Source organism: Camelina sativa, chromosome 6 (assembly GCF_030686135.1).
Source record: "Camelina sativa cultivar CO46 ecotype springtype chromosome 6, ASM3068613v1".
NCBI classification, from domain to species: domain Eukaryota; kingdom Viridiplantae; phylum Streptophyta; class Magnoliopsida; order Brassicales; family Brassicaceae; genus Camelina; species Camelina sativa.
This window is the reverse complement of record NC_141885.1, coordinates 155,280-183,252: the sequence shown is the minus strand read 5'-3', so window position 1 is coordinate 183,252 and position 27,973 is coordinate 155,280. Positions and strand designations below refer to the sequence as shown.

The following is a 27,973-nucleotide window of genomic DNA, read 5'->3' as shown; positions in this document are numbered from 1 at the left end:
AGAAGCTTACTAATTCCCCTGTTTTAATTCTTCCTAATTTTATGAAAACTTTTGAGATTGAGTGTGATGCCTCCAAGATAGGTATTGGAGCTGTTTTGATGCAGGATCATAAGCCCATAGCTTTCTTCAGTAAGAAGCTAGGAGGAGCGACACTCAACTATCCGACCTACGTTAAGGAGCTTTACGCATTGGTCCGAGCACTACAAACTTGGCAGCACTATCTATGGCCAAAGGAGTTCATCATTCATACGGACCACAAGTCTCTTAAGAATTTAAAGGGTCAACAAAAGCTCAACAAACGTCATGCGCGGTGGGTCGAATTTATAGAAACTTTCCCATATGTGATCAAGTACAAAAAAGGTAAAGATAATGTTGTAGCCGAGGCATTATCTCGAAGGTATGTTTTGCTTACTTCTTTGGATTCAAGATTGTTGGGTTTTGAGCAAATAAAAGACTTGTATGCTAATGATTCTGATTTTAGCAAAATATTTCAATCTCTCTGTAGTCTAAGAGATCCCCATCTCTCTTAGAAGTACACTTCATTCTCCCCTTCAATCCGCTGCTAATCCACCTTTTCACCTTCTTCGTCGTTCATCTCTCCATTCCTCTGCATCTTCAACCCATTCATCTTCATCATTTCATTCATCCCTCTTCAAGACCTTGCAAAGTGTGTCCTTGGGCATAGATCCTCACCTAGGAGTCTATCAAGAAAGCACAAGTTTGTCGTTTTATCCGCGAATTAAGGTTGGAAATCCGTAACCATTGCTTGACCGGTGTGTTTAACATGGTCATTGAAATGGTGGAAAAGGGGGCCATGATTGAAGGTGGGTTAGAGGAAGAGAAAAAACTTAGGCGCGAAAGGGTTTCCTCGCGTTCGACCCACCCAGCAAAAATTACGAACAAGAAGAGGAAATGGGATAAGGTGGACAACGCAAGGTGAAACGCTAAGTATAGGGAGTGTAGGACTTGCGGAAAGCACCACAACGGTTCTTGCTGGAAGGCCGTGAGTGCATGAGGTCGCTGTGGAAGCAAGGATCATGCAATCCGAAACTATCCAAGGATGGAAAATGGCGATGGGCTAAGGACTTGCTATCTGTGTGGAAAAGAGGGACATTTTAGGAGGGAATGTCCGACACTTGATGTGGGAAGACAAAACCATCAACGTGGGAACCGTGGCGAGAGTTCTTTACCGCCACCACCAAAGAGACAAGAAACTACTGCTGGGGAAACTGCTGTTGGGGATTTTAGGGCGATTACTTGTATGTTGTTGAGAACCTTTCTAAGTTCAATTCGTGCATTACATAGTATCATAATGCATGTGAAAGGGGGATATGGGTACTTTGCATTCTAGAGGAATGTGTAGGGACCTTAAGTATAGGTGGTGTGGAAACACACCTTGTTTGATTCGGGGGGCCACACATTGTTTTGTGAGCCCTGAAATGATAGGGAAAGGTGGGTTCAATAAAGAACCAAACACTAGATATGGAACGGTCCGAGCAGCTGGCGGGCAGGCGATGTACTCGTCCGGTTTGGTTCAAGGAATCTTGGTGATTGCCAATGGTGTCGATATGCCTACTAACCTGATCATCGTTCCACTCATGAAACATGATGTTATCTTGGGGATGGACTGGTTGGGGAAGTACAAGGCCCACGTCAAGCTTCAGACATTCCCTCCTAAAATGTCCCTCTTTTCCACACAAGTAGCAAGACCTTGGCCCATCACCATTATCCATCCTAGGACAGTTACGGATCGCATGATCCTTGCTCCCACAGCGACCGCATGCACCAACGGCCTTCCAACACGAACCACTATGGTGTTTCCCACAAGTTCTACACTCCCCATACTTGGTGTCGGACCTTGCGTTATCCACCTTGTCCCATTTCTTGTTTCGGTCAGTGGTTTTGGCTGGGTGGGTCAAACGCGAAGAAACCCTCTCGCGTCTAAGTTGTCTCTCTTCCTCCAGCCCAGCTTCAATCATGGCCGCCCTTTCCACCACTTCCAAGACCGAGTTAAAGACACCGTTCACGCAATGATTGCGAATGTCCACCCTTATCCCGCGGATAAAACGACGGACTTGTGCTTTCTCATCCTCGATTCTCTTTCCAACAAAACGCCTGAGGAGACTGAATTCATCATTATATGCACGTACCGTCATATCCCCTTGTACCAGTTCAGGTACGCACTTTCCAGTTGGTCCCATGCCTCCGGAGGAAAGAATTTCTTGTTGAATTCCTCCTCATGTCCGCAAAGGTTAGGACTTGACCACCTTTCCGTTTCAAAACTGTCACCCACCAGTCATGTGCTTCCTCTTCAAGGAAATGGACAGCAATGTCCTTTTGATACTCCTCCTGGCAGCGAGTGGAATTGAAATTCCTTACAAGTCACAATTGGATCCGAACTTTCAAGGAAAATGTTTTGTATTCAGTCTCGACACATGCTCCAACGCATCCAAGTAGTCCCTTCTCTTTCTCGGAGAATCTCCAGGACTAACTTCGATGGTCTGTGTAATGACCCTCACCAAGGAGTAAAATTCAAAATAAAAACCCCTGGTCCAAGGACGTGCAAGGGACACAAATGGAAGGCAAGGAAGGAGGGTAGAAGAATTACGGAAGTAATGTCCGAGAAATTCTGGACGAATCAAGAGATGGCCAATGGTACCATGTACCATGTACCGTACCGGACGTACGAGCACTGACAGACGTATAGACGGACGCCGAACGATCAAGGACATGTGCGGACATGAACCAAGGGTGGGAAGGAGCCCACTAAGAGAGTTGAATATTTTATTTAAAGTGGAGTTAGTGGAGGATTAAACAATTCAAAGTGGAGTTAGTGGAGGATTAAACAATTCAAAGTGGAGTTAGTGGAGGATTAAACAAAGTTTTAGTGGCCAAGTGTTAATGTTAAAAACTCACAAGTGTTAAGCAACATGCACTAAGGAAGAAGAAATGCATCTCATGCATTGGCCACCTCCACTGCCCAAGCTATCTATAAATAAGACTTCACCCTTCTCATTTTTGCAAAAGAATACAAGGGGTAAGGAGAGAAAATTGAGAGAGAAGGTGAAGAAGAGTGGGCGAGTTCGCAAAAGAGAAGAAGGGAAAAAGCAAGACGAAACTATCGACCGCTTCAAGGTTGAATTGATAAGGAAATCGATTTCAACAATAGAGGAGATCCAAGTGTGCCGCGAGAGAAGCTTCATCAAGAAAGTCCGATCATCGCCGGTTTTCTATGAGTTCAGGCACATATTTCGCCGGGCTAGATGGGGATTAAAGATATCCATCTAGTGCACGGTTTGCATGAGCATTTAGTTGCATTTTTACTTGAATTTCTTTTGTGATTTTCTTGTTTAAATGCATGCGCTGTGAGGTTACACCGGTTGCTAGTTCGAAATGTTCTAGTAACAAGGGTGGTAACTAAGTTAAGATACTTGTAAAATTATGAGCTTAAAAACCATAAAAACTCAAGTATCAACTTTGGTGAAGTCTTAATGCGTATTAGTCCGCGAGAAATTCCGGCTAGCGTAGTAAGATTGGGGTATTGCAATCCTTCTAATTCCGCACCAGATGCAGCCGCGACATGAAACCCATGTTTGTGTGTTTGTAGAGTTGGTTACGAAGAGCTTGGAGGTTACTGGGCTCACTACCCTGGCCGAAGCTGTCTACACGACGGTGTGGCTCTAAGTGAAGTCCGGTTACATGCCTTTGTGGTTGTAATGCGGTAGTTCAAAGGGGTGTTAAGGAAAGGAAGCATACCGGACCCATAAATTAAACTTGTTTAAAACTTCTTGTTTTTATTCAAGTTTGTGTTGTTGCATGTTGTTGCATATTGTTGCATGTTGTGGTATTTGCTTGTTAGATGAATTTGCGTAGCTCATTATCTTCCGCATGCCATTCTCTGATTGATGTTGAGTGTTTGTTGATTGCTTATAAATTGTTTGCTTGCTTGCATGCTGTATGATGTTGGGGTTGGGGTTGGGGATTATTTCTTTGCAGGAACCCTGAGCTCACTAAGTAATACTAGATTACTTATGATAATAATTTGTGTTGCAGGTAACCCTAGAGGGAACTAGAGGGCGTCGTGAACGATAGGAACCCGAAGTAGTTTTATTTTGTGTCTATTGTAAAATACAAGTATGTTTTATTTTGAATCAAACTTTGGCACTAGGCCTTTTTTCAAAAACTCTAAGATCTTTTGGTATCGGTTTTGTAATAAACTCTTTTCATCTAATAAAGTATTCGGATTTCTGTTAAACGGGCGAGTGGTACTGATATAGACTTTGTCCAAGTCGGCTCAACGCACGGCGTGTCTGTAGGGTTGTAAAGCCTTAAGGATGTGTCGTGTGGTCGGGAACCTCACCGATGGACTGGCCAAAGGGTCCTGATTTGTTCTTGCACCCGGCCGGATCGTTGGTGAACGTTTCCATAGTGGCGTCCCGGTGCCGTCCGCGGTCCGCCCGGCCATACGGCGGTTCAGGGGCATTACAGTTTGTGTATGTACCGCTGGTACCACAAGATCCGGTACCAACGCCTTTTGTCAGCACGTCCAACTGCGCCATCATTGCCTTCATCGTTTCCCACTGTTCCTGGGACAATGGTACGACATTTGGTTTGCCATTCACATCCGTAGCACTGCTACTCTCCGGCTTATCATGATACGGTTTTTTCTCTCCAGCCACAGGTCCGGCTGGATTCTGGGTGTCTTTGTTCCTTGCCTCCGAGTCGACTAATGTCTCTGCAGCGTCAGTGGTCTCATCGGCCACTTCCTTTCCCTTTCTTTTCTTTTCCTTGTTGCTCTTACCCATCTGCAAAAGTCATGCACTTTAGTCACAGTTAAGAAAATAAACCGCTAACAGTAAGAACAACTACCGCGAGATCCCATTAAGCCGATGAGTGGTAATACCCAAAACCCGCACTTTTAGTCCTAGAACCAAGCAGGCTTTGATACCAACTTGAAAGACCTCAATCCCAGCCATCGCATGGCCGGTGAGGTTCTCTCGTACCTTACTCACTACTTAGTCATATTTTGTGGCCCATTCTTCTAACAAGTTCATTCACACATTATGAGATTCAGTACTTAGAGTCTATATGATTTAAATTTAGAGTAAAGCAAACATTTGAGTATTGGATTAAATAATCAAGGATTCGATACAACTTATGAGTTTGCATAATAAGCTAGTACAAGTTGTATAATCGATCCTAGCTACCCATATCACCACCACTCATCTTCCCGGCCATGAGTCTCGCGCCTAAGCAGTTCCCTTTCCACGATCACCCTCCTTTCCTGAAATCCAAGTAGCCATCAATACCATTTTCCTTAGATCGTACACTGTCTTGCAATGCACGCTAGCTCATATTGTCTGTCCAGTACAGCAGTTGGCCGGTAGCGAGTTATCTCGCGCATCATTTCGACGGTGTACCAAGGTATCTGTACCTAGACACTCCAGGTGGTACGCTGATCAGTAGGGAGGTAGCATGCGCATCATTTTGGTCGTATCATGTTAAACCTAGTGGTTCCCGATCCACTCCCAAGCCGCACCCCCTTTCCTCCAAACAACTTGACCAACCGAATCATTATAAATGCTTATACAGATGAACCTACCCCATCCCTTAGAACCCATAAGGTTGGTACTGTACCGTACCTCCAGCCCTTAAGCCTTATCGCCGAACTCTCTCTATATCGGAACCTTCTTCTCTATCTTATACTCGAACTCTCGAGTTTTACTGTGTTTTTGTCTTTCCAATGGTGTGTTGGAAAGGAGAGCCACGCCCACTATATATAGGGTACTGGCCGCGGTTTTGGCCCTAAAAGGTACCCATCTGACAAGACCGTTCAATCGCACACATTCGGCCGAACCTGTTCGATCACCGCATCCCACCATCCTGACCGCTCACGAGCTCCCTAGCTGACCCACACACTATCCACCACCGTCCATCTGGCGGAGCTGGGTTGAGCTCCTTGGCAGCTGGTCGAGCTGACCTTAGCTAGCCGGCAACTGGTCAAGGTGTCCGCAGCTGTACTAGAGCTATCCGCAGCTGGCCAAGAGCTGTCCACAGCTGGCCAAGAGCTGTTCGCAACTGGCCAAGAGCTGTCCGTAGCTGGACGAGAGCTGTCCACAGCTGGCCGAGATCTTAACCAATCTTTATTCTATACTTTGCTTGTTTCCTCTCATTGACCGAGCTAACGAGTAGTTCCTTCCCGACTTGTCCGAGATCTCCCCACCATCTCGGACCAAGCCAAGGCCTACGATCCTATTCAGGATCGTGGGCGTTACAAGTATCCCCTCCTTGAAAGGGATTCGTCCCAGAATCCGGCTCAAGTTGATATTCTCCCATCTCCTTAAACCACTTAGGATAATCAGCCTTCATTTTATTTTGGGTCTCCCAAGTTGCTTCTTCGCGTTCACCGCAATTCCACAAGATTTTCACCATGTTAATATTTTTGCTGCGCATTCCCTTTACCATTCAATCAATGATTCGAATAGGCATTGCTTTCACAGTCAGGTTTTCTCGCAATTCAGGTGGCACATCCTCCACCACTTCATCCTCTTCACTTAGGCATTTCCGTAGTTGTGATACATGGAAAACCTTGTGAAAGGCTTCTAACTTTGGTGGTAAGTCCATTTTGTACGCCACCGTATCTACTCGTTCGATCACCTTGTATGGACCATTGTACATTGGGCTCAACTTTTTCCTCTTGGTGATTTGCCCTTTTCCCTAATAGGTAATCGCTTTAAGATACACTAGATAGCCCACTTCAAACTCTAGCTCCTTCCGACGTTTGTCCCCATAAATTTTCTGTCGATCTTGGGCTTCCTTCAGCTTGATTTTTAAGAACTTCAAGTTTTCAGCCGTCTCGTCCAGAATCTTAGGTCCAAATAACGTCCATTCCCCAACCGGCGTCCAGAACAACGGCGTTCAACATGCCCGGCCATACAATGCTTGATAAGGCGACAATCCAATACTAGCTTGGTAGCTATTGTTGTACGCGAATTCCACCAAATTTACGTACTTTTCTCAGCTTCCACCCCAATCCATTACATAAGCTCGCAACATGTCCTCGAGTGTTTGATTTGTTCTCTTGGACTGTCCATCAGTCTGTAGGTGGTAGGCCGTACTTAGGTTCACCCTTACTCTCAGCGCTTTCTAAAAAGCTTTCCAGAAATGCGAGGTGAACAGCATATCACGGTCCGAGACAATAATCACCGGCACTACATGCAGCCCAACTATCTCCTCGATGTATCTAACCGTGGTCACCTCAGCTCCATCTGTTTCCGCAATTGCGATGAAATGTGCAGATTTGGTCAATCTGTCCACCACCACCCAGACCGCATCATGCTTTAGCTTACTCATAGGCAATCTGGTCACAAAGTCCATCGTCACATGATCCAATTTCCATTCCGACATGCGTATACTTTGGACTAGTGATGTTCATATATTTCACCTTGTTTTACCTTAGTATATTCACATCTTTTGTATGATTTACTATCCAGTTTGGCCATTATTGAGTAGCTTTAGGACTTTTTATGCATTAGAGTAGATTTGCATTGTATTTGCATAGTTTATTGCATAAACAGGTGATTTTGGATTCTATGGAGCATGGAAGGATGCTGAGAAGGATTGGAGCTATCAAGTGAAGAAGATCAAGGAGTTAGAGCAGAATGAACCAAGTCCGGAAGTCCACTCGACCACTGTAACGCTTGCGTCCCGCAATCCTAAAGGGGGGCAGTTTGATTTACGGAAATTGATAGCTATATGAGCTAAAGTAGCTAAGCTACTACCTCAAACAGCTAGGATATGAGCTGAACGAACTCGATGAACAAGTAGTTCAGCTACAGACAGCTCTTGGCCAGCTGCGGACAGCTATCGGACAGCTGCGGACAGCTATCGCCCAACTGTGGACATCTATTGGCCAGCTGCGAACAGCTATTGGCCAGCTGTGGACAGCTATCGGCCAGCTGCGGACAGCTATCGGACAGCTAGCGTCAGCTCGACCAGCTGCCAAGGAGCTCGACTGTGGTGGACAGTGTGTGGTGAAAGACCCCGACCCGGACGTCTCACCGTCCGTGGTCACGGCTTCCATTTGGCCCCATTCCCTGGCCGAATATCCTTTGGTTTGGTTACTTAGCTTTGGCTCGCGGCCCTGCTTCATAACCCATTTACGCAGCGGAATATAACTTTAACCTTGACCCATCCCTTTGTGCTTAGCCATACGACCAACCAACCCCATAGGCTTGCACTTATTACGGATGGGGACATATAGTCCCTTCGGTTCACAGTGAACGGTTGCTCTACCGGCTTCCCGAACCACTCATATTCCCAAAGCTTGGCATTGGACGTGCCATTAGTTGACCTACCGGTCATACCTTGGTACCCCGATCAACTCGTCATTCTTGGTATCAGCGCCTGGTCCGATCGAACGATCCTACCCCATAATCTAATCGCCCATCCAACAGACTTGTCGACCACCCGACCGATCAATCCAACCTACGGCTCGTATCGTCGATCCTTTGATCACCCGATCTAACTAGCGATTGAATCACCGGTCAACCCTCGATTGATCCGTCCATTGATGTGGATCGTCAATGACCTTTCGATCGATCCGACTCTATGATCGAACCATCGATCATCGTTTGAATAGTTTGCCTCCATGGTCGAACCGTCACTTATCCTACAATCGGATCAGCTCGCTCGCCGAACCGTCGCTCGTCTCATCATACCTTGGGTAGAGAGGTAGCATGCGCATTAGTTCGGACGAGTAAACTCGCCTAGCCGCACCCCCTTTTCTTCTTAGGCTTATATGGACGATGGAAAGATGATGGTGTGTTGAAATGAAGGCCACGCCCTCTATTTATAGGGTCTTGGCCGAAGTCTAGGCCCCAAAAGGCACCTGTCCGTCAAGACCCTTCGATCGAATATCCTTTGATTCGGTTACTCAGCTTTGGTTCGCGGCCTTGCTTCATAACCCATTTACGCAGCGGAATATAATTTTAACCTTGACCCATCCCTTTGTGCTTAGCCATACAACCAACCAACCCCACAGGCTTGGACATATTAGGGATGGGGACATATAGTCCCTTCGGTTCACTGTAAACGGTTGCTCTATTGGCTTCCCGAACCACTCGTGTTCCCGAATCTTGGCATCGGACGTGCCATTAGTTGACCCATCGGTCATACCATTGTACGCCATCGATTTGTTGATCTTGGTATCAGCGCCTGCTCCGATCGAACGATCCGACCCCATAATCGAATCGCCGATCGACCTCCGACCAGGCCGATACTTCCGATAGTCATGGGACGTGTGGGTCAGCTGGACAGCTCGTCGACAGCTCGTCGACCTCCGATCGACCTCCGACCAGACCGACATGTGGGTCAGCTGGACAGCTCGTCGAGAGTCATGGGACGCGGTGACAAACGGTCATAGCCGAACAGACACGGTTGGACAGCCACGGCCGAACAGACACGGACGGACGGTCACGGCCGGACAGGCACGGACGAACGTGCACGATCGAAGGGTCTTGTCGGACAGGTGCCTTTTGGGGCCTAGACTTCAGCCAGGACCCTATAAATAGAGGGTTAGATTTGTTTGTGTGATTCAAACAAGTCTAGTTCTCCACCGATTGAGAGAGTCAATCAAGCCCACGGATTGAGAGAGTCAATCAAAGCAACACCACCACCTTTACCGTAGTATCCATCTTCCGCCAACGCTTATTGATTATTTCTTGATCACCGTTTCTTGATTCTGGATCCTATAACAATATCAACCAAAAGGTCGAGGAAAATGAGACCAAAGGTCGGTAATGGCGACGGAGTCCGGGGAGGACCACGGTTGTAACGCCCGCGATCCTGAATAGGATCGTAGGCCGTGGCTTGGTCCGGGATGGTAGGGAGTTCTCGGACAAGTCGAGGAGGAGCTACACGTTAGCTCGGTCAAAGAGAAAACAAGTCAAGTATGGGACAAGGATTGGACAGCTCCGGACAGCTCCCGGCCAGCTGCAGTCAGCTCGGCCAGCTAGTGCCAGCTCGAACAGCTGCCAGGGAGCTCGACCCAGCTTGACCTAGCTCGACCAGCTGGACAACAGTGAACAGTCCACGGCCAAACGGCCAAGGTCGAACAGGTATGGCAGGCGTACATGAGCGAACAGGAACGAATGAACGGATTCGTCTAAAGGGTGCCTTTTGGGGCCAAAACCGTGGCCCAGGACCCTATATAAAGGGGGCGTTCCTCTCATACCGAGGACACCATCGGAAACAGAAAAACACACCAAAAACTCGAGAGTACGAGTAAAGATCAGGAAGAAGGATCCGAGAAATAGAGAGTTCAGCGAGAAGGGTAAAAGGGTCGGAGGTACGGTACAGTACAGTCCTTATGGACTCTGGGTAATGGGGTAGTTGCATCAAACATGAGCATAAGTAATACTTGGGTTGGTCCGGTTGGTCGGAGGAAAGGGGGTGCGGCTCGGAAGTGGAGCGGGGACCGCCAGGTTTGCTGTGAAACGACTGAACTGATGCGCTCGCTACCTCCCTACCGTTCAACGTACCATCTGGGGTGTCTGAGTACGGACTGATCGGGCGGAGAAAAGTAAACACGCTCGGCGGTTGGATAGGGATCAGTACAGACACCCAGTACACCATCCGAATTGATGCGCGGGATAACTCTCTACCGGCCGACCTCTGTACTGGACGGTTATTAGTACCTAGCGTGCATTGCATGAAATGTACGGCTGAAAAGGGAATGTTATTGATGCCTACTTGGTTTCAGGAAAGGAGGGTGATCACGGGAAAGGAAGTGCTTAAGCGCGGGACTCATGGCCGGGAAGATGAGTGGTGGTGTGAAGGGTAGTTAGGATCGATTATACAGCTTGTACTAGCTTATTATGCAAACTCATAAGTTGTATCGAATCCTTTGATTACTTAATGAATATCGAATGTTTACTTACTCTAAGTATTATGTCATAAGGACTATGTATGAATCACAGAATGTGTAAATGAACATTGTTTAAAGGAATGGGCCCTAAAATATGACTAAGTAGTGTAATGGGACGGGAGAACCTCTCCGGCCATAGTTGGTCGGGGATGGGGTCTTTCAAGTTGGTATCAGAGCATGCTTGGTTCTAGGACCGGTAGTGCGGGTTAGGGCATCACCAGTCATCGGCTTAATGGGATCTCGCGGTAATTGTACTTACTGTTTGCGGTTTGTTAATTTAGCCGTGACTAATGCATAATTTTGCAGATGGGTAAGAGTAGCAAGGAAAAGAAAAGGAAAGGCAAAGAGGTGGCCGATGGAACCATGGATGCGGAAACTATTGTTGATGCGGACGTAGGGAACACGGACACCCTGATTACAGCCGGACCTGAGGCTGGAGAAAAACAACCGGATAATGATAAGCCGGAGAGTAGCGGAGCTACGGACGTAAATGGGCAACCGAATGTTGGACCATCGTCCCAAGAATAGTGGGAAACGATGAAGGCCATGATGGCACAGTTGGACGTGCTCACAAAGGCGTTGGTACCGGATCCTGTGGTACCAATGGTACGTAGCAAGATTGTTGCGGGGACCATCGGGGTAGGTCCTGGAGATTCTCAGAGAAAGAGAAAGGACTACCTAGATGCACTGGAGCATATCGCGAGGCTAAAGACAAAACATTTTCCGGGTAGTACGGACCCGATCGTGGCTGACGAGTGGAGCAGTCGACTTGTAAGAAACTTCAACTCCACTCGCTGCCCGGAGGAGTATCAATAGGACATTGCTGTCCATTTCCTGGAATAGGAATCCCATGACTGGTGGGTATCAGTGGAGAAACGTACAGGTGGTAAAGTCCTAACCTATGCGGACTTTGAGATAGAATTCAACAAGAAATTCTTTCCCCCGGAGGCTTGGGACCGACTGGAAAGCGAGTACCTGAACCTCGTACAAGGGGAGATGACGGTACGCGCGTATGACGTTGAGTTCAGTCGCCTTAGGCGCTTTGTGGGAAAGGAAGTTGAGGATGAGAAAGCACAAGTACGTCACTTCATCCGCGGACTAAGGGTGGACATCCGCAACCATTGCGTAAACGGTGTCTTTAACTCGGTCATGGAAGTGGTGGGAAGGGCGGCCATGATTGAAGCTGGGATAGAGGAGGAGAAACAGCTCAAACGCGAGAAAGTTTCTTCTCGTTCGACCCACCCAGCCAAAACCACCGACCGAAAGAGGAAGTGGGACAAGGTGGATAACGCAAGGTCTGAACCCAAGTATGGGGAGTGCAAGACTTGCGGAAAGTACCACAGAGGTTCTTGCTGGAAGGTCGTGGGTGCATGCGGACGCTGTGGAAGTAAGGACCATGAGATCCGAAACTGTCCAAGGATGGACAATGGCAATGGGATACCATCAAATTCCGATAGAGCCATCAGACATTCAGAAAACGGCTTTTTGGACGAGGTACGACCACTTTGAGTTTGTGGTTATGCCGTTCGGATTGACCAATGCACCGACAGCCTTCATGAAGATGATGAATGGTGTCTTCCGAGAATTCTTGGACGAGTTTGTAATCATTTTCATTGATGACATACTTGTCTACTCGAAGGATTGGGAGACTCATCAGAATCATTTAAGGGCAGTTTTGGTGCGGTTAAGGGAACAAAAGCTTTTCGCGAAATTAAGCAAATGCTCGTTTTGGCAAAAGAGTGTCGGGTTCCTTGGACACATTGTCTCGGACCAAGTCTTGGACACATTGTCCGGAAAAGATCAAGTCGATAAAGGACTGGCCATGTCCGAGGAATGCCACCGAGATAAGGAGCTTTCTTGGGTTGGTTGGATATTACCGAAGATTCGTCAAAGGCTTTGCGGGTATGTCTCAGCCAATGACGCGATTGACGGGGAAAGATACCAAGTTCCTATGGACGGAGGAATGCGAGAAAAGTTTCACGGAGTTAAAGGCGATGCTCACATGTGCTCTGGTACTGGTGCTGCCGAAACGGATGAGCCATACGTAGTGTACACTGACGCCTCTATAACCGTGCTAGGTTGTATGCTAATTCAAAGGGGCAGTGTAATCGCATATGCTTCAAGGCAACTGCATAAGCACGAGGTAAATTACCCAACGCACGACTTAGAGATGGCTGCGGTGGTGTTCGCGTTGAAGATTTGGCGTTCATATCTCTATGAAGCCAAAGTTCAAATCTTCGCCGACCACAAGAGTCTGAAATACATATTCACCCAGCCAGAATTAAATCTAAGGCAAAGACGGTGGATGGAGTTTGTTGCGGACTACGACTTGGATATTGCCTATCAACCGGGAAAGGCGAATCAAGTCGCAGATGCTTTGAGTAGGAGACGCTTCGATGTGGAAGCTGAGAAAAATCAGGAAGCATTGGTTTATATGCTGGGGACCTTGCCTTTAAATGCGTTGTCGGGAGAAATGGAGCCATTGGGCTTAGGGGCAGCTGATCAAGCGGACCTACTTAGTAGAATTCGTTTGGCTCAGGAAAAGGACAAGGAACTAAAGGGTTGGGCGGAGAATAATAAGACTGAGTTCCAAACATTGAACAATGGTACCATTGTGGTGAATGGACGGGTGTGTGTGCCACAAAGTAAGGCACTAAGGGACGAAATCATAAGGGAAGCGCACCAGTCTAAGTTCTCAATCCACCCTGGTTCGACCAAGATGTATCGTGATCTAAAATGATACTATCACTGGAAGGGAATGAAAAGAGATGTGGCCGAGTGGGTTGCCAAGTGTAAAACCTGTCAACTCGTTAAAGCCGAGCATCAGGTGCTGAGCGGTTTGGTCCAAAGTTTACCCATGCCGGAATGGAAATGGGATCATGTGACAATGGACTTTGTGACTAGGTTGCCTATGAGCAAGTGGAAACACGATGCGGTCTGGGTAGTGGTTGACAGATTGACCAAATCTGCACACTTCATCGCAATCGCAGAAACAGATGGGGCCGAAGTGATCGCGGTCAGGTACATGGAAGAGATTGTTCGGCTTCACAGGGTACCGAAAGGACACGACCAAACGGCCATGGCCGAATGGGTATGGCGGGCGTACATGAGCGAACAGGAACGAATGAACGGATTCGTCCGAAGGGTGCCTTTTGGGGCCAAAACCGTGGCCCAGGACCCTATATAAAGGGGGCGTTCCTCTCATACCGAGGACACCATCGGAAACTGAAAAACACACCAAAAACTCGAGAGTACGAGTAAAGATCAGGAAGAAGAATCCGAGAAATAGAGAGTTCAGCGAGAAGGGTAAAAGGGTCGGAGGTACGGTACAGTACCGTCCTTATGGACTCTGGGTAATGGAGTAGTTGCATCAAACATGAGCATAAGTAATACTTGGGTTGGTCCGGTTGGTCGGAGGAAAGGGGGTGCGGCTCGGAAGTGGAGTGGGGACCGCCAGGTTTGCCGTGAAACGACTGAACTGATGCGCACACTACCTCTCTACCGTTCAACGTACCATCCGGGGTGTCTGAGTACGGACTGATCGGGCGGAGAAAAGTAAACGCGGCTTGGCGGTTGGACAGGGACCGGTACAGACCCCCAGTACACCATCCAAACTGATGCGCGGGATAACTCTCTACCGGCCGACCTCTGTACTGGACGGTTATTAGTACCTAGCGTGCATTCCATGACATGTACGGTTGAAAAGGGAATGTTATTGATGCCTACTTGGTTTCAGGAAAGGAGGGTGATCGCGGGAAAGGAAGTGCTTAGGCGCGGGACTCATGGCCGGGAAGATGAGTGGTGGTATGAAGGGTAGTTAGGATCGATTATACAGCTTGTACTAGCTTATTATGCAAACTCATAAGTTGTATCGAATCCTTTGATTACTTAATGAATATCGAATGTTTACTTACTCTAAGTATTATATCATAAGGACTATGTATGAATCACAGAATGTGCAAATGAACATTGTTTAAAGGAATGGGCCCTAAAATATGACTAAGTAGTGTAATGGGACGGGAGAACCTCTCCGGCAATAGTTGGCTGGGGATGGGGTCTTTCGACGACCAGGATATTTTCCTAGTCGGGATGGAACTAGGGTGGGATAAGACTTGATCTATTCGGAGAGTGACATAGATCAAGGGAAATAGATCGTGATGGAAAAGACGTAGATCAAGGAAATGACCAACTCCCAAAAAGAGCAAGATCGAGAATAGATCAATTCTCAAGTGGACAAAGGTCGAGAATCTCTACACCCACCGAATTCAAGGACAAATTCATTTTAAGGGGGGTAGACTTGTAACGCCCGCGTCCCGCGATCCTAAAGGGGGGCAATTTGTTTTAAGGAAATTGATAGCTAAATGAGCTAAAGTATCTAAACTACTAGCTCAAACAGCTAGAATATGAGCTGAACGAGCTGAAAGAACTCGATGAACAAGTAGTTCAGGTACGGGCAGCTCTTGGCCAGCTGCGGACAGCTAACGTCCAGCTGCGGACAGCTATCGGACCGCTGCTGACAACTATCGGCCAACTGTGGACATCTATTGGCGACCTGCGAACAGCTATCGGCCAGCTGTGGACAGCTATCAGCCAGCTAGCGTTTGCTCGACCAGCTGCCAAGGAGCTCGACTGAGCTCGGCCAGCTGGACGGTGGTGGACAGTGTGTGGGTCAGCTGGACAGCTTGTGGACAGTCATGGGACGCGGTGACCAAACAGTCATTGCCGAACAGACACGGTTGGACAAGCACGGCCGAACAGATACGAACGGACGGTCACGGCCGGACAGGCACGGACGAACGTGCACGATCGAAGGGTCTTGTTGGACAGGTGCCTTTTGGGGCCTAGACTTCGGCCAAGACCCTATAAATAGAGGGCGTGACCTTCATTTCCTGACACCATCATCCTTCCATCGTCCATCTAAGCCTAAGAAGAAAAGGGGGTGCGGCTCGGCGAGTTTACTTGTCCTAACTGATGCGCATGTTACCTCTTGATGTTCATATATTTTACCTTGTTTTCCCTTAGTTTATTCACAACTTTTGCATCTTTTGCTATCCATTTAGGCCATTATTGTGTAGCTTTAGGACTAATCATGCATTAGAGTATAGTTGCATTGCATTTGCATCTTTTCATGCATAAACAGGTGATTTTGGAGCTTAAGGAGCATGGAAGCAATGCTGAGGAGAAGTGAAGCAATCCTGAGGAGAAAACAAGAGAGTTAAGGTTGTAGAATCAAGGTCCAGAGTCCAACTCGACCGCACCACTCGACCGTGTGCTGAGGAGGACTCAACCGAGTGTAGAACGCACGAGAGAAGCCAGCTCGACCCCCCACTCGACCGAGCACTGGTCGAGTTGACGAAGCCGTTGACTGCTTTGACTTTTTGTATTTTTAGGGCTTCCACCTCATCTCCTATAAAAAGCCCTTGTACCTGCAGCCACCAAAGAGCCCAGCTTTTTAGAGAGTCTAAAACCTAGTTTTTACCTTTTTTAGATTTGATTCCTTTTGCACTTTTCTTTTATTTTAGATTTTGTACTTGTTTGAGAGAGAAAGACTAGATTCTTATATTTTGTTTGTTTCATAACTTTCAAAGTATTAAGATTTTGAGTTTTATTCCTTCATCAATATTGTAGATCTCTGTTTCATCTTTCTAATGATGCAAGTTTCATTATTTTCTGGGTTTTTGACATATTTCACCATGTGTTCTTGTGAGTAGTTTGTTTAGGACCTTGAGGATGGGTTAGGCTGGGTTGATCTTGTGGTTTGTTTGATTTGGTCAAGCTTGATTGTTGAAGATCTCTTCTAGGCTAGATGATCTTAATGCTGATCCTATATCTGAGAAGGTAGGGTTTGATTTCAAGCATCTTAGCATCACACCAATGTCTAAGGAGCATAGATAAGGCTAGATCTAGAGCTTACCATTAGGCTTGCTAAGAGATTAGAAGTCTTGTTTGGTTTGAGATGTATTGCTTAATGCCTGCTTGTGTAGATTCTTTTCTTTGTGAGAACAAGTCTAGAAATGCATAGGTTTGATTGTTTCTTGCCATGAGAGTGGATTAAACATGTATTAGAATAGTATGTCTAGAGATCAGCTCAAAGTTTGCTTGAGATTTGTTGACCAAGTTAGATAACCACAATGATTAGCTCAACCCATGAATCCCTCCTCAAGGCCTTCTTTGTTTATTGAAATATTAGTCTAAATATCATTGCTTGCTTGTTGTTTGATTAGTTTTAGCATTGCTCTGTTTTTCTTGTGTTGCTCTGTTTTCACGTTTAAGTCTAGCTCGACCACGTACTCGACCTACACTCGGTCGAGTGCTACTCGAGTTCATCCCCAGAACTTGTGTTTTTGATTTGTGATTGTCTTGTTTCATTCCTGTTTCATTTCCATTGCATTCACATAGTTTCCTGTTCATTACTTGTCTTGCATTAGTTCATTAGCATAGTTTCTATCTCTGTTCTAGTTTCATTATAGCTTTAATTTGTTTGTTCTGTTTGCATTTAGTATCTTGTTCTAGTTGTTTTTACTTTCTGCATTTCATATCTCATTTTAGGATTGTTAGTGACAAACAATCTTTACAATTGGCTTGACTTAGACTCATATGCACATCTTAATTGTTCACAATCACTCAGATAGGATTGACACCTCTTATACTGCAACTGCATAAGGGGAATTGAAACACCCTGACTTCTATTCATTCCCTACATCATCATTCCATACATCATTCATTCATACACCTCTTATACTGCCTGCGCTCGACCGTGTACCTGTTCGAGTCTATAGTAGAGTTTGTTGATGCACACAAGGTCAAAAGGCAAAGACAGTCTTCAGCAGCCTATTGACAACATCCACAGGCTACAACAGGGTTTGAGACATAAGCAAGGAAGAGTAGTTCAACAACAACAAGGTCAAGACATCATGGAGTAACAAGCTATCCATGAGCAAAGACCAAGGCACATTGGTGCAGGAGATGCACCCAATACCCACAACCAAAGGGCTGGAATTGTGCCACATTCAGTAGCAAACAATAACTTTGAGATCAAGAGTGGATTGATCTCAATGATACAAGCCAACAAGTTTCATGGGTTGCCAATGGAGGATCCACTAGATCACCTTGATGAGTTTGACAGAATATGTGGCCAAACAAAGATCAATGGAGTGAGTGAAGATGGATTCAAATTAAGGCTCTTCCCATTTTCTCTTGGAGACAAAGCTCACCTTTGGGAGAAGACTCTACCTACTGGAGCTATCACCACATGGGATGCATGCAAGAAAGCTTTTCTGGCCAAGTTCTTCTCCAATGCAAGGACTGCTAGGCTGAGGAATGAGATTTCTGGGTTTGCTCAAAGGAATAATGAGAGCTTTTGTGAAGCTTGGGAGAGGTTTAAAGGATTCCAAACTCAGTGTCCTCACCATGGTTTCAGCAATGAGTCACTTCTAAGCACCTTGTATAGAGGAGTGCTTCCCAAGATAAGAATGCTTCTTGACACAACCTCTAATGGCAATTTCCTCAACAAGAATGTGGAAGAAGGATGGGAATTAGTTGAGAATCTTGCTCAATCTGATGGCAATTATAATGAGGACTATGATAGGACCATAAGGAGCTCCTCAACTAATCAAGAGGACAAGTATAAGAAGGATTTGAAGATGGTCAATGAGAAGCTTGACAAGATACTCCTCAGCCAGTCCAAGTCCATTCACTTCATTGGTGAAGAGGAAGCTCCAGTTCAAGAGGGGGAGCCTGAATTTGCTGAGTTGTGTTACATGCAAAACCAGGGAGGATTCAAAGGCTACAACCAAGGAGGTTTCAAGAACAACAATCTCTCTTATAGGAGCACCAATGTGGCCAACCCTCAAGACCAAGTCTATCCACCTCAACAACCTCAACAGCAACAAAACTACATCCCCAAGCAACAACACCAAGTGTTCCAGCCCCAATTGTGTCCCCCACCAGGGTTTCAGACTAACCAAGGCCAGGAACAAGACTTAAGAGCAATGATGCAACAGTTGTTGATTGGGCAAACACAAGGCAAGATTGAGGAAGCCAAGCAGTTTGTTGAGTTGAATCAAAGGCTCACATCACAGTACAATGATCTGAACATGAAGTTTGAAGGTCTCAACTCCAGAATGAAGTATATGGAGAGTAACATTGCCTCTACTTCAGCTCCTAAACCCAACCAACTCCCTGGAAAAGCTGTTCAAAATCCAAGGGAGTTCACTGCAAAAGCCATTCATATCTCTGATGAGGAAGTCACTGAGGACGGTGAAGTCCAAATTTGGGGGAATTCATTAGTTACTGAAGCCCCAAGTGACGTTTGTGCAAAGCAACTGGAGTCCGTTATTGCACTCGACCAAGTACTCGAACAGCCACTCGATCGAGTGCATGCTCGAGTGGTCGATCGAGTTGCAGACTCAGAAGCTGTCAAGCCTGCTAAGTACACTCCTCCTGCTTACAAGCCACCTCTTCCATTCCCAGGACGTTTCAAAGCACAAAAGATTAAGGAGCTTAGGGAAATCATTGAGAGAAAGGAGATGATGGCTAAGCAACAAGAAGAAGAGAGGGTTTTAAAGGAAGAAGCTGTGGTTGAGGAAGTGTTGGCCATACAAGAGATCACCATTGCTTACCAAGAAGAAGAGAGAGGACCTGCCTTGGAACAATATGATCCATATCCTCTCTACAAAGACTTTTTGCTTGATTTGTCAAAGAAGAAGGCTGAAGCTCAAGATGAGAAGGATCTTGAGGACCTTGGAGGAGTTATCATTCCAATCAAGCTTAAGGATCCAGGTCCATTCTATCTGCCTTGCACACTTAGCTATCTTCACTACAACCAATGCCTTTGTGATTTGGGAGCTTCAACAAGTGTGATGCCATACTCCATAGCACAAAAGCTTGGGAGAACTGATTTCAAATCCACCAACCTTCATATATGTCTAGCTGATGGGTCAAACAAGGAGATAGTTGGAAGGTTGGAGAATGTTCCAGTCAAGATAGGGAAGGCAAGGGTTCACACTGATTTTGTGGTGTTGGAGATGGACAAGGAACCTGAAGATCCAATCATTCTTGGAAGGCCATTCCTAGCCACTGTTGGAGCAGTTATTGATGTCAAAGAGGGTCTTGTGACCTTGAACATAGCTGAAGATATAGCCATGAAGTTTAACATCTATAACCCAACCAACCTTCCTACCATTGATGATCAACCTTTTACTATCAAGGACAAAGGGGGTCAAGAAGGTTCAAGTGGTGAAGCTACTCCAAAGGTTAAGCTCTCCTTTCAAGATGATTCTGTGGAAAAGCTTAAGATGTCAGTTCAAGAGTTGACTAGTATGGTTGAGGATCTTCAAGTTAAGCTGAACCAGAGGTCCTTTAGGAAGGCAAGACCAAGGCTCAAAATCAAGAAGAAACATGGTTTGTGTGTTAAGGGTGAGGTGATCAAGGATCAACTTCACAGTGATCAAGAGGTTCCAGGGAGGATTTCATCACCTCCTTGGTATCTAAACCAAGTCTAAAAAGGACACCAAAGTCAAGCTTAGTGACTTTAAACAAGCTCACTAGGGAGGAAGTCCCTAAGGTATCCTTTGTAAATATGGTTTATTTTCCTTGTAGTTTTGATGTGTTTTCTTTTATATTTGTGTTGGACAGGCCTTTAGGTGAGAATGTAGTTGGGTAAGGAGAGAATTAGACTTGGAGAAGGAGACTCGCAAGCCCACTCGACCCCCCCACTCGAGCACGTACTCGACCAAGTCCCGGTCGATTCCCATCGTCGAGCTGCCCCAATCTCCACCTCCAAGTCACCAACAAGACCCCAACTACTCCTATGACAGCATGCAGATGGATGTGGACAACTACTTCCACAATCCCTAAGGTACCACTATCACCTTCCCTTGTAGATATCATTGCATTTGACATTGTGTTTTGCTTTTTGTTTTTCATCTTGAATCCTTAATCAAATTTCTTTCACACAGGGACTGTGTGATTTAAGTTTGGGGGAGGGTTTGAGATAGCATTTGACATTGTGTTTTGTGATTCTTATTTCAAATTTTTAGCATAATCATGTTAATACTTGCATAGCATCTAAGGCATAGAAAAACCCTAAAAATTTGAAATTTTTTGCAAAAATCTTTATTAAAAAAGAGAGTGTTCATGTAGTTTGCACTGCACATTAGGATCTTGTTTAGCATGTTTCATGTAGGATTGTATAGTACTTGCATTAGGGATCTATGATGAGTATTCCCTTATTAGCTTGTTTATTCACTAGACTAGGATCAATGCCCAAGTTAATAGTACTTTGATGCTAGTTGAGTGGTTAGAATAAGGTTGAACCAAGCCTTGAATTCCTACATTGCATTTGGTCTAAATTGAAGCATGTTGAGATTTGAAACCATTTCCTATTTATAAGAACCTAATATTGACTTTCAATTATCAATGTGTGCATTGCTTTAAACTCATGGATACCATATACATATTTGGATCATCTTCTTCCTTTTTACCACTCTTGTTGATCCAAGTAGCTGATTTCCTCATTAAGAATCAGTTCCCCTACCCCTCCAAACCTTCTTTCAAGCCATGTTTATTCTTGTGTGTGTGAGGCCTATTTTTGGGATTGAGCTTGGTAGAAAGTGTTAGGTTTGAACTGACAAGAGTAAAGCCTTGTGTAGTTCTAGTTTACATTTTTCAAACTAGATAGGACTAGGTGGTTCACTTGTTGGGTTTGAGACTTGGCTATTATGAAAAGAAAAGAGGAAAAAGAGAAAGAAAAGGTTAGAGTCTTTAGGAGGGGAATGTGTTTAAGAAAATTTAAAGTCTAGTGAAAGAATGGGAAGAATAAGGTTGTTTAAAGATGGTTCTAGTTAAAGAAAAGAAAGAAAGAAAAGAGAAGTCTAGCAAAATGCTTATATGTCTTAAGAATAAGAAGAAAAGAGAACCATAGCAAATAAGTAAGAATCCCCCATTCCACTAGAAAGATCAAATAAGAAACCTCTCCTAAGACTTTAAAACCAAAAGAGAAAAGGGTGAAAAAGAAGAAAAGAAGTTAAAGGGTAGCACTAGGACCAATTGGGTTTAGATTGATAGGATAAACACTTTGGGTGCCTTTGGGTAGACAAGGTTTTGTTCTTGTATGTGTCTAAGTGTTCTTACCTTTAGCATTCTTCTAAAGCTCAATCCATTTTTTATGAGAGAACCTTGATATTGATAAGCCCTACTCTAAAAAGAGACCATCATTGTCTCTAAACCTTTTACTGCCAAGCCAAATGAGTTTAAGCATTGCATAGAATTGATTCATGTTCTTGATTAATGAATGTTAAAGGAAATGATTGATTTGAATGCATGTGGATGTCTAAGGCTCAAATCAGTGAAGGTTGTGATATGCTTGTCTAAAGTCTTTAAGTATAGCTCATTCAACTTGCATCATAGTACTAGTAACTTGGACATTGATTCTAGATAGTCTATTTGCAAGCTTTAGGAGCTGAGATCCCACTTTCAAACCTCACCTACCTTCTTTTGTCTTGATTATTTGCTTGAGGGCAAGCAAAGACTAAGTTTGGGGGTGTTGATGTTCATATATTTTACCTTGTTTTCCCTTAGTTTATTCACAACTTTTGCATCTTTTGCTATCCATTTAGGCCATTATTGTGTAGCTTTAGGACTAATCATGCATTAGAGTATAGTTGCATTGCATTTGCATCTTTTCATGCATAAACAGGTGATTTTGGAGCTTAAGGAGCATGGAAGCAATGTTGAGGAGAAGTGAAGCAATCCTGAGGAGAAAACAAGAGAGTTAAGGTTGTAGAATCAAGGTCCAGAGTCCAACTCGACCGCACCACTCGACCACCACTCGACCGTGTGCTGAGGAGGACTCAACCGAGTGGAGAACGCACGAGAGAAGCCAGCTCGACCCCCCACTCGACCGAGCACTGGTCGAGTTGACCGAGCCGTTGACTACTTTGACTTTTTGTATTTTTAGGGCTTCCACCTCATCTCCTATAAAAAGCCCTTGTACATGCAGCCACCAAAGAGCCCAACTTTTTAGAGAGTCTAAAACCTAGTTTTTACCTTTTTTAGATTTGATTCCTTTTGCACTTTTCTTTTATTTTAGATTTTGTACTTGTTTGAGAGAGAAAGACTAGATTCTTATATTTTGTTTGTTTCATAACTTTCAAAGTATTAAGATTTCGAGTTTTATTCCTTCATCAATATTGTAGATCTCTGTTTCATCTTTCTAATGATGCAAGTTTCATTATTTTCTGGGTTTTTGACATATTTCACCATGTGTTCTTGTGAGTAGTTTGTTTAGGACCTTGAGGATGGGTTAGGCTGGGTTGATCTTGTGGTTTGTTTGATTTAGTCAAGCTTGATTGTTGTAGATCTCTTCTAGGCTAGATGATATTAATGCTAATCCTATATCTGAGAAGGTAGGGTTTGATTTCAAGCATCTTAGCATCACACCAATGTCTAAGGAGCATAGATAAGGCTAGATCTAGAGCTTACCATTAGGCTTGCTAAGAGATTAGAAGTCTTGTTTGGTTTGAGATGTATTGCTTAATGCCTGCTTGTGTAGATTCTTTTCTTTGTGAGAACAAGTCTAGAAATGCATAGGTTTGATTGTTTCTTGCCATGAGAGTTGATTAAACATGTATTAGAATAGTATGTCTATAGATCAGATCAAAGTTTGCTTGAGATTTGTTGACCAAGTTAGATAACCACAATGATTAGCTCAGCCCATGAATCCCTCCTCAAGGCCTTCTTTGTTTATTGAAATCTTAGTCTAAATATCATTGCTTGCTTGTTGTTTGATTAGTTTTAGCATTGCTCTGTTTTTCTTGTGTTGCTCTGTTTTCACGTTTAAGTCTAGCTCGACCACGTACTCGACCTACACTCGGTCGAGTGCTACTCGAGTTCATCCCAGAACTTGTGTTTTTGATTTGTGATTGTCTTGTTTCATTCCTGTTTCATTTCCATTGCATTCACGTAGTTTCCTGTTCATTACTTGTCTTGCATTAGTTCATTAGCATAGTTTCTATCTCTGTTCTAGTTTCATTATAGTTTTAATTTGTCTGTTCTGTTTGCATTTAGTATCTTGTTCTAGTTGTTTTTACTTTCTGCATTTCATATCTCATTTTAGGATTGTTAGTGACAAACAATCTTTACAATTGGCTTGACTTAGACTCATATGCACATCTTAATTGTTCACAATCACTCAGATAGGATTGACACCTCTTATACTGCAACTGCATAAGGGGAATTGAAACACCCTGACTTCTATTCATTCCATACATCATCATTCCATACATCATTCATTCATACTCCACAAAGAAAGTCAGTTTCACCTCTCTATCGAAGGTACGATCAGACGAGCGTTGGTTTGGCAAGCGGGCCAATCCGATCGTAGGATAAGCGGTGGTTCGTCCATGGAGTCGAACCGATCGCAGGATGATCTACGGTTTGATCATAGAGTCGGATCGATCGAAAGGTCATCGACGATCTGCGTTAATGGACAGATCGATCGAGGGTTGATCGATGATTCAATCGCTAGGCGGATTGGGTGATCAAAGGTTCAACGATACCAGCCGTAGGATGGATTGATTGGTCGGGTGGTCGACAAGTCGTCGGAAGTATCGGCCCGGTATGTGGTTGATCGGCGATTCGATTAAGGGTTCGGATCGTCTGATCGGACCAGGCACTGATACCAAGACCGACGAGTCGATCGAGGTACCAAGGTAGGACCGACAGGTCAAATAATGGCACGTCCGATGCCAAGCTTCGGGAACATGAGTGGTTCGGGAAGCCGATAGCGCAACCGATCACCATGCACCGAAGAGACTATAAGTCCCTATCCCTAATATGTGCAAAGCCTGTGGGGTTGGTTGGTTGTATGGCTAAGCACAAAGGGATAGGTCAGGGTAAAGATATATTCCGCTGCGTATAGAGGTTTACAAAGCAAGGCCGCTAGCCAAAGCTAAGTAAACGAATCAATGGATATTCGGCCAGGAACAGAGCCGAATGGAAGCTGTGACCGCGGACGCGGGGACGTCAGGGTCGGGGTCTTTCAACCACCACACTCGAACAAACACTCGACCATGTGCAGAGAGGGACTCGACCGGTCGGAAGAAGCAGAAGAAGAGGTCACTCGACCAAGCACTCGACCGAGTACCTGGTCAAGTTGACCGAGCTGCCTTCCTATTTTGTTTTCTAGCCATTTTAGGGCTTCCCCTCTCTCCTATATAAAGTCCTTGTACCTCATGGTCGGAAAGAGAGCACTTTTTAGAGAAATAATATCTAGACCTAGTATTTACCCTTTTGGGAATTATATACTTTTTGCCTTTCTTTTGCTTAGATCATTAGCCACTCTTGTATTATCTCAAGAAATCTTTGATACTTGTTGGTTCCATAACTTTCTAAGTATTGAGTATTTGAGTTTGATATCTTCTTCAATATTTTAGATCTCTATCTTGTCTATCTAATCTTGCAAGTTTCATTGATTTCTGGGTTTATGATTTTGTTCATCATGTTTAGTGATTGTGAGTAGTGTGTAGAGATCTTAAGGATGGATTAGGTTGGGCAAAGGTTATGGGTGTTTAGATTGATCAAGCTTTATTTTTATACATCTCTTCTAGATTAGATATGCTCTATGCTATCCTTATACTGAGAAGGTAAGGCTAATGTTAGAGATTATCATGAAGCATGCTATGAGATCTTGAGGAGATTGAGAAAGCTGTTATTCCAACAAAACCTGAAGACCCAGGTCCATTTAATCTGCCATGCTCTTTCAGCTACTTTCATTTCAACAAATGCTTGTGTGACTTAGGGGCATCTATCAGTGTAATGCCCTACTTCATTGCATAGAAGCTTGGGCATACTGACTTCAAGCCCAATAACCTCTACTTATGTCTAGCTGATGGATCACATAAAGATGTTGTTGGTAAGTTGGCGAATTTCCCAGTCAAGATAGGCCAGACCAGAATTCCCACTGATTTCCTCATTATAGACATGGATAAGGAGCTAGAAGACCCTATCATCCTAGGAAGACCATTCCTAGCTACTACTGGAGCTGTAATTGATGTTAAGGAGGGGTTGATAACCTTGAGCATAGCTGAGGGTTTGATCATGAAATTTGATATCAACAACCCAACCAATTTACCATCTAGAGGTCAGCCTTTTGTTCTTAAAGACAAGAGAGATCATGAGATCTCAAGTGAAGTGGAAACTTCAAAGGCTAAGCTCTCTTCTCATGAGGAATCAGTTGAAAAGATCAAGGGTTCAATTCAAGAATTGACTGGTCTAGTGAAGGATCTTCAAGTGCAACTCAACAAGAGGTCCTTGAAGAAAGCAAGACCAGGACTCAAGAAGAAGAAACAAAGTTCAAATGCTAAGGGTGTAGTGATTAAGGATCAGCACCATTGTGATCAGGTTGTACCAGGGAGGATTTCATCATCTCCTTGGTCTCCAAACCAAGCCTGAAAAGGCATCAAAAGTCAAGCTTAGAGACTTTAAACAAGCTCACTAGGGAGGAAGTCCCTAAGGCATCATTGTACATACGTCTAATTTTCCTTGTAGTTTTGATTTCTTTTCTTTTATGTTTGTGTTGGGCAGGCCATTTTATGAGAATGTAGATGGGTTTGAGAAGAATTGGACTTGTAGAAGTGGATTTGCAAGGCCACTCGACCAGCCCACAAGAGGTACTCGATCAAGTGGAATAGAAGCCCAAGCCCACTTGGTACCAATCTCTCTTGCTCGATCGAGTGGAGGGAGAAAGGAGTTTGAATTTCGAATTTTGGTCAAGTACTCAACCACGTGGGGTCAAGTGGTGGGGTTGAGTGGCAGCAAATGTGAAGCAAAGATTCCCAATTCAAATTTAAACAATCAAAATCTAGTTTAAATTCTCTCTCAAGTTCATCTTCTTGCTCAAGCTTAGTTCTTTTGATTTTTAGGTTACTAACCTATTAACTTTGAGCTTTGAGTCTATTTCCTTCAGTTCTCTTTCAAAATGTCTTCAAGGTGTAGAGAAACATCAAGACAAGCTGCTATTCGTGAAGCTGAAGGCAAGAAAGTTGTTGCTCGCTCATTGGATCAACGTGATGTACAGCTTGCATCAAGAAGAGAAGCTGGTGGAAGTACTCAATCACCTACTCGAGCAGGCAAACGACTGAGTGCTGGTTCGAGTAGGCGGTCGAGTGGCATGGCGAAGAAGAAACATCAGCCAGTTGAAGAGGACCCAAAGCGAACTGAAAGTGAGGAGGAGATTGAATTCACTCTTCAAGAGCACATGAGGGGGAACAAAACAAGAGGGAAGAGGCCAGCAATTGAAGAACAAGAAGAAGAGAGTGAAAGTGAAGAAGAGCAAGAAGAAGGGGAAGAAGAAGAAGAATCTTGTGGCTTAACTACAAAACATCTCTATGAAGCTTTCATGAGGATGAGTTTCCAAGGAACAAGGTATCCACACAAGGAGACCATGGAGAAGCTGGGAATTGCTGAAGATGTAGAGTTTCTCTTTGAGAAGTGCAATTTAAGCAAATTCATGGGCTTGTGCATGGAAGTGTATAGAGAAGAGAGCTGTGAGTTCTTAGCCACCATCAAGTTTCACTTCTTCCCAAGGATGGATAAAGAGTTGGGAGATGGTTGTTGTGACTTCACCATCAAGGGAAGAAAATATGAGCTTTCATTCAAGAAGATAGCCAATATCTATAGTTTTGAAGTTGGTAGTGGAAGGAATATGGTTATACCAAGGGAAAACTTATTTGCTGTTTGGGAAACCATTGGAGATAGCAAAATCTACTCATCCTCCAAGTCCAAGAGCTCAAAGATAAGGAGTCCAGTCCTAAGGTACTTTCACAAGGCCTTAGTAAAAACTTTCTTTGCTAGAAAGGAGACTGGAAATTTGAATGAGGGAGAGCTTAAGATGATTGATGTAGCACTCAATGGCATCATCCTTCAAGCAAGAGATGGGACCATTATCCTTGGGATTAGTGTGGAGACTGATCTTGCTATGGTCCTCATTGACCAATTGATCTATTATAGAAGCTGGGTGAGCAAGCTATACAAGAGGGGCTCAAC

The 27,973-nt window shown here is 44.6% G+C and overlaps 1 non-coding gene across 1 annotated transcript; it reads right to left on the bottom strand.

The window, feature by feature from the left end:
* Positions 1-18,237: 18,237 nt before the first annotated feature.
* LOC147942060 (small nucleolar RNA R71) lies at positions 18,238-18,344 on the bottom strand. The gene has a single exon (XR_015560512.1). It is a non-coding gene; the product is annotated as a small nucleolar RNA R71 (small nucleolar RNA).
* Positions 18,345-27,973: the final 9,629 nt, after the last annotated feature.